The 13,063-nt window shown below is 39.1% G+C and overlaps 1 protein-coding gene and 1 long non-coding RNA gene across 2 annotated transcripts in view; both read right to left on the reverse strand.

Annotated features, from left to right (window-relative positions):
* The window catches only part of LOC141347546 (3',5'-cyclic-AMP phosphodiesterase 4B-like), a 162,013-nt gene extending 154,777 nt beyond the window's left edge, over positions 1-7,236 (reverse strand). The window contains exon 1 of the mRNA XM_073852547.1: positions 6,894-7,236. The gene's annotated coding sequence lies outside the window, so the exon portion shown is untranslated. The remainder of the gene's footprint in view (positions 1-6,893) is intronic.
* A 2,089-nt stretch (positions 7,237-9,325) lies between these two features.
* On the reverse strand, positions 9,326-10,927 carry LOC141346349 (uncharacterized). The gene is made up of 3 exons (XR_012357200.1): positions 10,791-10,927; positions 10,423-10,512; positions 9,326-9,629 (listed from the first exon to the last, which is right to left on the reverse strand). It is a non-coding gene; the product is annotated as an uncharacterized lncRNA (long non-coding RNA).
* Positions 10,928-13,063: the final 2,136 nt, after the last annotated feature.

Raw genomic sequence — 13,063 nt, forward strand, 5'->3', positions numbered from 1 at the left:
GAGCTTGTCCTTGAGGTCCAAAACAGCGCAGTATAACTGGGAAGCCATTTAACCAATGACCACCTGGCCCTGCTCCTCTGGACAAACAGCACAACCATTCTGTCTTGCATGTTGGAGGTCATCATACTTCTGTTTGAGCCTTAATAGCCACCCTCAAAAGACTTTCCGCCTTTATATTTGTACTTTTTTGCCAAATAAAAACTCTCTGAGGCATGAAAATGCCAATTTCATTGTGTCCTTTGTCAATTCCTACCACAAAATAAACAAGAAACTAATCCATATTTGAAAAATAAAGACGTTTATTCAGTATTCCAGATATTTTTTTCAACAATAGACTGAAGTAATGAAATGTATGGTTTTCATTAGCCAAAGTAAACGAACAATCAAGGAGATTGATGACACCTGCCATGCGCTGAGGTCTAACAGATGAGGTACTGTGTAGGTTCTGCACCAACAATTATACAAGAGAAATCATAGCACACAGAACAAACTACAAGAAAACCCCTTGGGTATCTGCTTAGGAAAGCAACACATTCAAATTCACCAAGCCTGTTGCAAATACACAGGCCTCGTAACATAGACGCACATGCTCACAACACACATTCATTTGAGTGGGATGGCTACTGCACTCACACATTAAAAAATACACACATTCCTGCAAGCCAAGCAGTGAATGTGTTATTCGGGTATGAAATTCATCAGGCAAACCCTTTATCCTGTGTCACTGAGGGTCCATCTGTTCAACCAAGGTCTGATTGATTGTCAATGAGATGATGGCAGCAAACATGCTTGTTACAGGGCAAGTAATTCTGAGGAAAGCCTCAGAATAGGAGAAAAGCCAAGACGTATTAAGAGGGCAAACTAAATCACATATGATCTCTTTCATATACACTCAGTGTGAGATCTTTAATCTTTTGCATCCGTGGTTTCTAGTATGTTGTCTATTCTGTCATAATGTAATCCTTAGAGTGATGTGCAGTGCACATTAAGTAACATCACAAAATGGTTAAATAACAGTTATGGCATTTGAATAATTGACCTTTTGTATTGTGGCGGGAGGGGCAAACGACAGACACAGTGGGTGTGGCGTCAGGCCTCGGAGAGGCTTTTATTAAACAGAAAATAAGGGAAAGTGAGTCCATAAAGTAAAATAGTGTCCAAAATAAAAGGGGAATCTGGTGTCCTCGGGTGCTGGGGCAGCGTGACGGGAAGGTAGTGTTCAGAGGGGAAGGGTCCAGGAGAGGGGCGGAGTCCGGCCGGCCGCACGCGCTCCCTTCGCTGTACCGGGGTGCTAGGGGCGGCGGCATCTCTAGCGGCTTCGTCCCTCTTGAGCTGTCCGGAGCTTCCAGCGGGGAATACGGCCCGGCATCCTGGCCCGCGGCCGTCTCGGGTGCGAACCTCAACCGGACGGCGGGTCCGGCGACTCTTCCTCCTGGCGGTGCGGGATTCCCTCTTCACCCCTTCCTGGACCCGCGAGGACACCAGCGTGCATGCACGGGGGGAAAAGAGACCGGTCTCTCGAGGAGAGGCGCGCTCGGTATTTAAACAGCGGCGGTGATGAGGCTTCATTCACATCAGGTGTCCCCATCACACGCCGCCAGCCCGAGCCAATTACACGCCCCTCCTCTCCCCTACACACCCACTCCCGTCGGGAGCCTGGAGAAGGGCGGCGAATACGGGACGGGGTGGTGATGAAAATTAGGGGGGCGGGCAGACGCCTCGCCACATTCCCCCCCCCAAGCGACATCCCCGTCCTAAGGTCGCCGCCCACGCAGGAGTGCTACCTTCCTCATCCAGGCTCCAGCGGTCGGAGTGGGCGGGGATTCCTCTCCAAGGCAACTCCCTCTCGCCGCGCACCGGAACAGGGACAGAAAAACCGGTATTAGTCGACAGCCTCAACCAACCGCAGGATAAGTGACTAAAAGAAACCTCACTTACCCCTTTTGCGGTTGGGAGGCCGTCTCCGTCGTTCTCCGTCCCCGTCCGGGTCTTCACGAGCTTTGGCGAGCGAGAGGGGATGACGTCATCAGGTGTTGCCCACTGCGCTGTCTAAGCCCCGCCTTGCCCGCATTCTCCACCACTGTGGCGGGAGGGGCAAACGACAGACACAGTGGGTGTGGCGTCAGGCCTCGGAGAGGCTTTTATTAAACAGAAAATAAGGGAAAGTGAGTCCATAAAGTAAAATAGTGTCCAAAATAAAAGGGGAATCTGGTGTCCTCGGGTGCTGGGGCAGCGTGACGGGAAGGTAGTGTTCAGAGGGGAAGGGTCCAGGAGAGGGGCGGAGTCCGGCCGGCCGCACGCGCTCCCTTCGCTGTACCGGGGTGCTAGGGGCGGCGGCATCTCTAGCGGCTTCGTCCCTCTTGAGCTGTCCGGAGCTTCCAGCGGGGAATACGGCCCGGCATCCTGGCCCGCGGCCGTCTCGGGTGCGAACCTCAACCGGACGGCGGGTCCGGCGACTCTTCCTCCTGGCGGTGCGGGATTCCCTCTTCACCCCTTCCTGGACCCGCGAGGACACCAGCGTGCATGCACGGGGGGAAAAGAGACCGGTCTCTCGAGGAGAGGCGCGCTCGGTATTTAAACAGCGGCGGTGATGAGGCTTCATTCACATCAGGTGTCCCCATCACACGCCGCCAGCCCGAGCCAATTACACGCCCCTCCTCTCCCCTACACACCCACTCCCGTCGGGAGCCTGGAGAAGGGCGGCGAATACGGGACGGGGTGGTGATGAAAATTAGGGGGGCGGGCAGACGCCTCGCCACAGTATGTATAAGTATAAGTCAATTGTGGGATCTTGCGTTGACATCTACTAACATAAATGTTAATTATACACAAAAGATACTGAGGTTATGATGATTAGGGCTTAGAAAGAAGACCCCTCTGGACTTGTAATAATAATTAAATGAAAATGTGATTATTTCATCTGGATTAAATACTGAAGGAACTTAACATGTTCCTACAATATTAAGCTGGTTAAAGAAACTCCAATGAGAACAAAATTGAACCCATAACAAATGTATCAAACTTGTTTGCCATTTCTGCTACAATTCTATTTGAGAAATGGCCTTAATACTGCTGAACCGAAGGGCTTTTTTATTATGTTTGGGCAGCAGATATGTAAATATTTTATGTGTCAGCAAAACAGATCTTCTTATACGTTGTATCAAAATGTGATCTACATTGACAACAATATATGGCGCAGATATAAACCGAAGGTGGATGGAAGCAGGAAAGTCGAATTATTCAAGACACAAACAGTCTAATGTGGTCACATTAGAAAACCACACATCAATTTACTACAGAGAAAACAAGCATGGAAGTATAATGCGGTTATGTGGAGACAGTATTTCCCAGGGCTCACTGCCTTGCCAGCTGACAGCACTTCAGTCTGCTGTTGTTGGCCGAACAGTGACGACTTCAAACAAGCAAAGCAGGGTTTAACAAATGCTTACTGCTTTCTACTATCATCATCATTTTATTGCAAGGGTAATTGCACAGACTTTAAACAAACATTGTGCATGGATGAGTAGGTCAAACTGAAAACAAGTACAACTGGATACTGAGTGCACACAGCATTAAACACTAAATCTGACAGATAAATATTTCTTGTGCATCAGATTAATTCCTGAGGGAATAAATACACTAGAATTAGACAATTTTGTATGAACCGTGTGATTCTCCCCATAACAGTCATTTACCTATTCAAGCATGTAATTTTTTAATGGCTGTCTTCTTTTCAAATCCATTTACTGTAGCAAACTTCCATTTAGCTACATTGTGTCCTTTCCCTTTATTTGGTAATAAAGCCATCAAAATAAAGCATAATCACACTGAAGATGTTGAAATGTTTTCAAATAGATCTTTTTTTAATAATGGTTTGTCTTGAACAAGATCAGCACGCTGTGAAGCAGCCTCAGGTAATCAGTAATGCTGATATTCAGTAAAACATATGGAAGAGTGATATCAAGTTCAATAATTATTAATTGATATTAAGTAATTGGTCAATATTATTATGACCCTGGACCACAAAACCAGTCGTAAGTAGCACTGGTAAATTTGTAGCATAGACATAAATACATTGTATGGGTCAAAATTATGGATTTTTCTTTTATGCCAAAAATCATTCGGATATTAAGATATTTTGTAAATATTCTACCGTAAATATGTCAAAACTAGTAGTTATACACATTGCTAAGAATTTAATTTGGACAACTTTAAAGGCGATTTTCTCAATATTTTCTTCAACACACTAAGATTTTAAATTTTTAAATAGTTGTATCTCAGCCAAATATTGTCCTATCCTAACAAACCATACATTAATGGAAAGCTTATTTATTTTACTTTAGAAAAATGTACCATTATGACTGGTTTTGTGGTCCAGGGTCACATAATAATATTCTAACATATATTTTTGATATACGTTGGCCAGTTATTTGATGTACATCTTGCCTGTTTCCAAAAAAAAAAAAAAAGCTTGGACTTGGAAGGCTAGGTTGAAAGAACAGATTCGGAAGGACATGAGGACACTGAATACATCTTTGTGACATGACATCTGATTTTTTCTATTTTACTGCATGTATTCACGTAAATGAGTAGGCTTGTGTACATGTAGGCTAATGTTACTTACTAATGTTATGGTTTGTCAATAGCTATGTTTCCATTGCCCTGTTTTTATGTGCATTTTGAAGTATCGCATCAGAAACAAGTGATGGAAGCACCAAATTTCGTTTTTTGACTTGTGCAAAAAAACGGATAATGGGAGTAATGGGAGAACACATTTTGCTAATAAATTTCTTAATGCACACATCAAAAAAGTTCTACCTGGTCTAATGACAAAAATGTACCTCTGGGAACTTTTTCACAAGACGCAAAATATGTACCAATACATACATATCGCTGCAATTTCCAACAGAAATGAACACTAGAGGTGGTAAAACAACGAGCACTTGTAATCATTTTCGTACACAGTTATGATTACAGCTCAATAATTACTGTTTTTGCATTATTGTAAAGGGCAGGTTTGGTTTGGGGTAGGTGTAGACTAAATGAAACACAATCTAATAGGCAGAAAATTAACTTTCTAGTTAGTTTTTCCAGACGCAGCTGTATCCCTTCTAGCCAAAACTTCATATGCCTTTTCGGACGTAACACGCTTGGCACAGAATTGGACATAGGATGCGGAATCCTTGGGTACGAATCCTGTGAAAACATGACTCACGATGAAAGAGCTGAAAGATGAGAGATCGAAAAACAAGCTAAAACAGCATGCTTGCGATTGCGTTTTTACGTCACATTCGATTTTGTTCATACTATCAGGTAGGTTTAGGTGTGTGTATGGTACGTTATTTTAAAACGTCATGGAGCATTAGACTTATGGCGCCACTCAATGGACATTTCAAGCCAAAACTACGGAGACACGTACAAAACCAACGTCACATAAAAAAAGTATCATATTTACTTACATCTTTTCTATGGGGAAATTTTGTGCATAAGTTAAATTTGCATTTTGGAGAGAAACCCAGCAACTGTTAAGATTCTTTTTGCCAATGCCAATAAACTCCAGGTCACTGTATTATATCAAACAAAATAACAAATTTACTTTTACAAGCTACCAACTATTTGCAAACAGGCAGTGAAAAGTTTAAAGCAAGAAGTTCAAAGCTTACCCTGCTGAAAAAAAAAAACAGCTAACAACCTGCCTAGGCTGCTTGGCTGGACTTAGCTGGTTTAAGCTGGAAGTAGCTGGTTTTAGCTGGTGGTTTCCCAGCCTGACCAGCTAAAACCATCCTGACCAGACTGGCCAGGCTGGGAAAGTGGCCAAAACCCCTCTAAAACCAGCCAACTGACCAGCTATGACCAGCTAAAACCAGGTTGGTTGACCAGCTAAAACCAGGCGAGCAGCCTAGGCTGGTTTTAGCTGTTTTTTCACCAGGTACAGGCTTCCGTATGTTATCTGCCCGCAATTTTGGTTCGATTCTCTCAAGTCTGCGTTCATTGATCCTTGATATCAAGAATTAGAATATCATACTTTCATGCATCCTCTGTAGGCTACTTGCGTTTTGTAAATATTGGAATTGAACTTCGACAGTTGTTGATGACAGCGTTGATGAAAACACAAGATCGCATAAGAATGCATATTAAGAAATTTACCCTTTTGTGTCAACAAACCACACAACTTAAAGCCAGTTTCAATTTCAACCAACAGTATATGAATGGACCGGAACCACAGAGACCTCTTTAACCATCCGGTTCTAGCTCCACCCCGGGTTTTCCCTGCTCTGCTCACGACCTAAAGAAACACACTGCGATTGATCGTAGAACGAAAAACGCCGACGCTACGACTTTCGAAAAACCCGCTCCTTGCTGAAGGCAAAACCAACAACTCCGTTTCAATTAACAAGTGAAAACATCTAATTTACAGATTAATTAATTTGAAATCGTTAATTTTAGAACGGCTGTCAGTGGTGTTCTTTGCTTGAATTCCCTGTGTCATCGCTGCCTTTCCATTCTATAGTATGAATTAACTCTTTTGATTCCGAACTAACACTTGCTTACAAACGACTACATTGTACAAACTGTACAAACGGAGCCAGAATCACAGAAAAACAGCACTCAAAAAGTAGGCTACCCATCTCGTTCATGGTACTTTTTCTTAACATACGGTCATTGTTGTAAATAAAACCCGCTGTTATGCGTGTTGGTATCGAATCTGGAAGAGCAACTTAATCAGTCATCACTGAATATTCCTGATGAACAGCCCCTCAGCATCCCAACTGAGAGTCCGAAGATGCAAACAAACAATCCCGTATCAACACAGAACAGTCTAATATTAAACATAAAGGCAACACTATAAACAATAGAACAAAGCAGGAACAATCTGAGAATCCCGTTCTCACCTCAAATACGGATCCACTTTCTTGCACGTGGGAGACAAAAGAGGCACAAAAGGATCCCGTTTTAAACTCGTGATTAAGAACACGAGTGTTGTGCCGTTGTGGTTTTGTGTGTACAACCCATGAGTTGGACCGGAGCCGTCAATGAACAAGAAGCAGCATCTTCTGTCCCGGTATAGAAACCCGCTCCGCTTCTGTCCTTCAGCACTGCTGCTCTCAGACTGTCTGAACTGGTACACGGAGTCCGTGCAGTAACGAGCACTCCAACTACATTAAAAAAGATGCTGGGATTCGGTTTCGGTCTCGCTTTGGCAAGATGCAGGCGGTTTTGACGCGCACTAGGCTCGCGCTTTCGTTCTAGAGGCTGAGCGTTCACTGTGCCTGTCAAAGCAGAGGAGGATCTCCAATACAAGAGCGCTTATAAACACTGAGACGTGGGATGCGTGTGATTAAGTCACTGGATGGGAGGATGAATGCTCAATTTACTGCATTTATTTTATGTTTGTCTCTAGGCATTGGTTCAAAAAGAACATTTGTCCATTCCTGCATGAGTCATTTACTGATCAAAGCCATGGTGGAAACTGGGGCAAGTTGTCACTTTTTTTTACGACAGTGAATATTTTTAAGGTGTGTTATATTATAGGTCAATACATTTAAGCATTGGCTGCAAAAAAGCTATATCTTGAACATTTCCACCTTTATTGCTCAAGAAAAGAAAGTTAATTTAACACACATTGGGTTTGTTATCAATGGGAACCTACATTTGAAGAGCCTAATAATGTCTGTATTTATTTATTTTTATTTTTTTATTATATAGAACAAAATGTATGAAACTAACATTTTGGCCTATAAAAATGTTATAATTATATTATACCATATTAATTATATGAATTAAATTATGCTATATTATTATGTGACAACTCCCAATCCTGAGAACATGGTTTGGATTTTTGGTTATAAATCTAGTTTAATTATACACTTGATTTTACCTGAACATATTCCAGTGACGGTGATATTGTGTTCACTTGTTTTTTTTAATGTTTTTTAAGAAATATGTTGATTTGAAACTGAAATTTTAAATCGACATTTGAAGAAACAAGTTTCAACTAAAAACCTTTACTGAGACTGTCCTTGTTTTGACACACTTCCTCATGTGACAGCTAGCCCTGATTCACAATATAGAGTCATGTGATGGTCTTGTCGCAGTTTTTCCAAAGGCTTTTATAAATCAACTTAGCAGAAACTGACACTGTGAGCAAAGGTTTGTTGATTGCTGCACTGGACATTTTAAAATAGTACAATGTCTGCTCTTAAAATACTGTAGAAATGAAAAGGTACACTGTAAAAAGTTTGCTGTAAATTTTACAGTAACTTACTGGCAGCTGGATGCCAGTAAGTTACTGTAAAAATGTTTACAGTATTAATACTGTAAGTGCATTTACAGTACTAAAAGGTCTTTACTGTAATTTCATTTACAGTATTTTTACTGTAATTTCATTTACAGTATTTTTACTGTAATTTCATTTACATTATTTTTACTGTAATTTAATTTACAGTGTTTTTACTGTATCTTCAATTACAGTATTTTTACTGTATTTTCAATTACAGTATCAGTACTATAGAGTTTATTTTCATTTATTTTAAACATTTTTTACCTGTAAAAACAATCCAATTAACCTACAGCACTGTAATTCAAGATTTTTACCACCCCAACCCCATAAAAATCACAATAACTCATAAGCATTAGTTCTGATAATATTCTTTTTAATTGTTGAACATTTTCTTTTTAAAAGTACAGAGACTTTGTATCATGGCAAACATACACATACTGAAAAGCAAAAATAAGTAAGTACACTACCAGTCATAAGTTTTTGAACACTAAGATTTTTTTAAAGAATTCTCTTCTGCTTACCAAGCCTGCATTAATTTGATCCAAATTTAATTTATTCCTTTGATCAAAGCTGAATTTTCAGCATCATTACTCGTCTTCAGTATCACATGATCCTTCAGAAATCATTCTAGTATGCTGATAAACATTATTTAATTTTTAGATTTTTCAGGATTCTTTGATGAATAGAAAGATATTATTTAGCAAGGATGATTTAAATTGATCAAAAGTGATAATAAAGACATTCATAATGTTACAAACTATTTCTGTTTCAGATAAATGCTGTTTATCTGAACTTTCTATTCATCAAAGAAACCTGAAAAAAAAAAATGTATTTTAGCATTATAATAATTTCAGCAACATCATAATAATAGTTTTTGAGCAGAAAATCAAATTATTAGAATGATTTCTGAAGGATCATGTGACTGCAGTAATGATGCTAAAAATTAAGGTTTGATCACAGCAATAAATTACATTTTAAAATATATTCAAAAAGATAACAGTTATTTTAAATAATAAAAATGGTTCAAAAGTGTACTGTGTTTGCTGTACTTTGGATCAAATGAATGCAGGCTTAGTGAGCAGAAGAGACCTTCTTTAAAAACATTTAAAATCTTACTGTTCAAAAGCTTTGTCTGGTAGTGTAAATAAAATAAAATCATACAGTAAAAATGTGTTTGTGTTGTGTTAAATTTTAGTAGTTTTGAGTCAAAGTTGACAAGCTCTCTGATGAGAAACGGCAGAATGGGATTCAGGCTGATGCTTGTTGTTTGCACCCTCTTTCCAGAAGTCCATCTGATCTGTGACTGTCAATGCATTTGCTGCCACAAAGGTTGACTGTCTGAACAAACCTGCAAGCACAAGAAAAACAGTGTTTAAAGAATTTGCCTCAACTGTCAAACTTGGTGCTGTATGCATTTAAAAAAAAAATGATATACTACATACGAACGCAGTAGTAAGAAAAAAAACTGAAGAAACTTTTTCTTGAAATTTTTTATAAAGAATTTTATGAATGGGTCAGTAAGTCACTGATTCTAGGTGTTTAAAAAAGGTAAATTCATTCAGTAATGAAACACTGCTGTGTGCAGAGATGCACAACATGGCTTTGTTAAGAACCGTTTTTACTAAATGGAGCAAAAAGACAATACTTTCCTCATGATTTAAATCACTTAATATTACATTCTTGTTTATTGAATTTTGTTGCCCTGACACTCAAAAGTCTGCCACAGACCATGCTAAATGCTAACCAATCTGTTCATATAAACATTCTAAACGTGTGTTTCCTAGAAAGTCTGTGCATATAATAAGCCTACTATGATTAAAAATCTCTAATTGTTGCTTTACAGTAACAATAATCTAAATTGACAGACGGTAAGATTGCTATTATGAATTTAAAGGTTACAGTAAGTTAAAGATACCTGAAGCAGCTGCATTTTGCTGTTTAAATGCTGGTTTAATAGAAATAATTTTAATGTGCATGCAAACTCAATCTTGATGTGACAAGACATGGTAATAAAAAACATTCCCCGGAAATAAATACCTTTCAAATGTGTACTTTAAATACAATATAACTTGCTTAGGATAAAAGCATCTGAAAAATGCATGAATGTAAATGCAATGTAAAACAAAAATGTTTTGGGTTACCTGATTCTGCATGTCTGTAAAATGGACAGCTGGCTGTATGATGATTCTGCCCCTGATGGTCAGCATCCAGTTAGTGCTTGGAGAAATCTCCTGTAACAGACAGTGTCACAACACCCTTTTAGTGTTACTATAGTTTATGATCAGAAAAGACAACTACTGTACAGTAATAAAATCTACATTTTTAATAAAATAAACATTTATAATATTTATTAGCAAAACTTGTTATATTAATATATTGCTAGCCCGTTACTCTCTTTAAAAGGTTAACCTGTTCTGCAAGTCAGTGGAGAACAGCAGCCTGTGGCTAATTTGGCTAATTTAGTAACGTTAACATTAACTTAGTTAAATTGATGAAAGGGGAAGCTCACCTGTTGTTTGCACCGCGACGACGGCAATCACCAGAAAAGACTCTAATACACCTCCGATGCAGACGACATGACCACGAGACCACAAACTTGAAAATAAAACACAAAAGATGCAGTTAACCGCGGTGTTCAGTTTTACCTAGGGCTGTTCGATTCCGAAAATTTTGGAATCGATTCCGATTCCTGGTTCTGGAATCGATTGGATTCGATTCCAGAATCGATTCCTCACTGTTGTTTCGATTCTTTTTTCGATTCTTGTTTTTTAGATTGGAGGAAGCTAATTTCGCAATGTATGCAGGTTGTATAAAGTTACCTTCTCATAATATTAAGCTTCATTTGTAAAAAAAAAAAAAAAAAAAAAAAAAAAAAAGAAGATATATATATACTATTTTTCTGTAGCTCTGACTGATTTCAAATTGTAATTCGTTGCCCAGGAAATTAGTCATAACCCACAGCTCAGCGGTGGACATGCATTTATTGCATGAATAAAACAAGATGTGACGTGTATAAAATGACAAAACTATACACTGAAACAAAATAAACAGAACTTTAACAACAACACTGATATGAGAGCTCGTGGCGAGAACTGTCAATCAGATGCGCTCTCGGCCACTGATACGTGCTCTCTGCGTTTTCTTTCAGAGTTATCATTTGGCTGATAGATTAAAAATAGCATTTATTTAAGATGTAAATAAGATCAAGACACGTCATGATCTATTCTGTCGTCTAAATTGTGGACATCATGAGCCAGTTTTCCCGTAAAATAACATCTGAATCGTTTTTTGAACTGGTTCATTTAAATAATCTATCCGAACGAATCTTTTTGTGGAAATGTATCAGACTATAATAACTATTAGTGAGCAAGAGGCAAATTAATGGGTGCTTCTCAAACTGAAGGCTGCGTCCTTAAACTCATTTTTATTACGTTTATTTTCGTCAATCGACGTTTGATGACTTGCAGCCGAAATATGCAGCCTTCATGGAATGCAGCCTTCCGTTTAAGAGGTAAGTTTTGTTGAACTGAAAACGGCTCTGAATGAGGAGTCGATTCCCCTTGAGAGGATCGATTCCAAACGTTGGAATCGACTCTCAATTCCCAATGCCTCGGAATCGAGGAATCGATTCTTTTTGGAATCGATTCCCAGCCCTAGTTTTACCTCAGTGTTTCATGTTAGCGCGCTGTTTATGTCACGTCTGTCACTGAAGGGACCGTCTATAAAGTTACATACGACATTCATACACACATTTCTTACTTAAACATCATTTGAAGAGAATTACCTTGCCAGCTATAAAGAGGCAGCGTTTAAAAGATATTATGCTGCACTGTGACTAACGTTAAGCTTGTCAACTTCGGCTTACTGACATTATTAGCTTACCAGTTCATTATCGTCGATACTATGGCAGTCATTCACAGAAGATCCAAAATAACGTTACACCTCCGCGCTCCGACGTTACAGACGACATCCAGACCAGAAACTTGAAAATGACAAGCAAAAGAAGGGCTTGAAAATACAGTTTAAAATCTCCACAGAAACAGTGGTGTTGCTTAACGCACTTTACCTCAGTATTTCACCTCAGTTTGCTGTTAAGCTTGAGTAAGGGCTCGTCAGACGAACTAACTTGCATTAAAGGGCAGCACAATATACAAACGTGTTTCTCAGTTTAAATAAAGTTTATTTCGACTAATATAGGTCACCTTAATTTACTCACCAGTCCATGTTTTCACCGTTATGGCGGCGCCCCGGCCGTCAGTCAGAAAAAAAAGGCTACCGACAGGAAAAACACGATGAATATTGTTAGTTTGCTGTTAACAAGTGAAAACAAATTAAAATTGTTCAGTTTTTCATAAAACAGAAATAATATACTAACCTTTTTGTCGAGTTATTGATGCAACATTTCTCTTTTGTCCTTTTTACCGCCACTTCCTCTCAACAGGAGAAAAAAAAATCTCCCTTGCCATTGGTCAATTTTTCGCGGGCAAGTTCACTACTGTAAACGGATTTACAGTAGTGGAGAATTACAGTAGTGATCATATATTTTCCCATAATCCTTTGCAGTTTACAGTAAAATACTGTATATACATTTTACAGTATCTTACTGTAGATATTACAGTAAAATACTGTTCAAATTACAAAAATCGGTTACAGTGTATGTTTTATTTTAAAAGGCACAAATTGGAGATACTCGAAACCAAATACTCCCTTAAGTGTCTTTTCATTCATCGCAAAATTGATTATATTAATCTTTACTATTTTACTTGTTTAAATTACGTTTAA

Source organism: Garra rufa, chromosome 12 (assembly GCF_049309525.1).
Source record: "Garra rufa chromosome 12, GarRuf1.0, whole genome shotgun sequence".
NCBI classification, from domain to species: domain Eukaryota; kingdom Metazoa; phylum Chordata; class Actinopteri; order Cypriniformes; family Cyprinidae; genus Garra; species Garra rufa.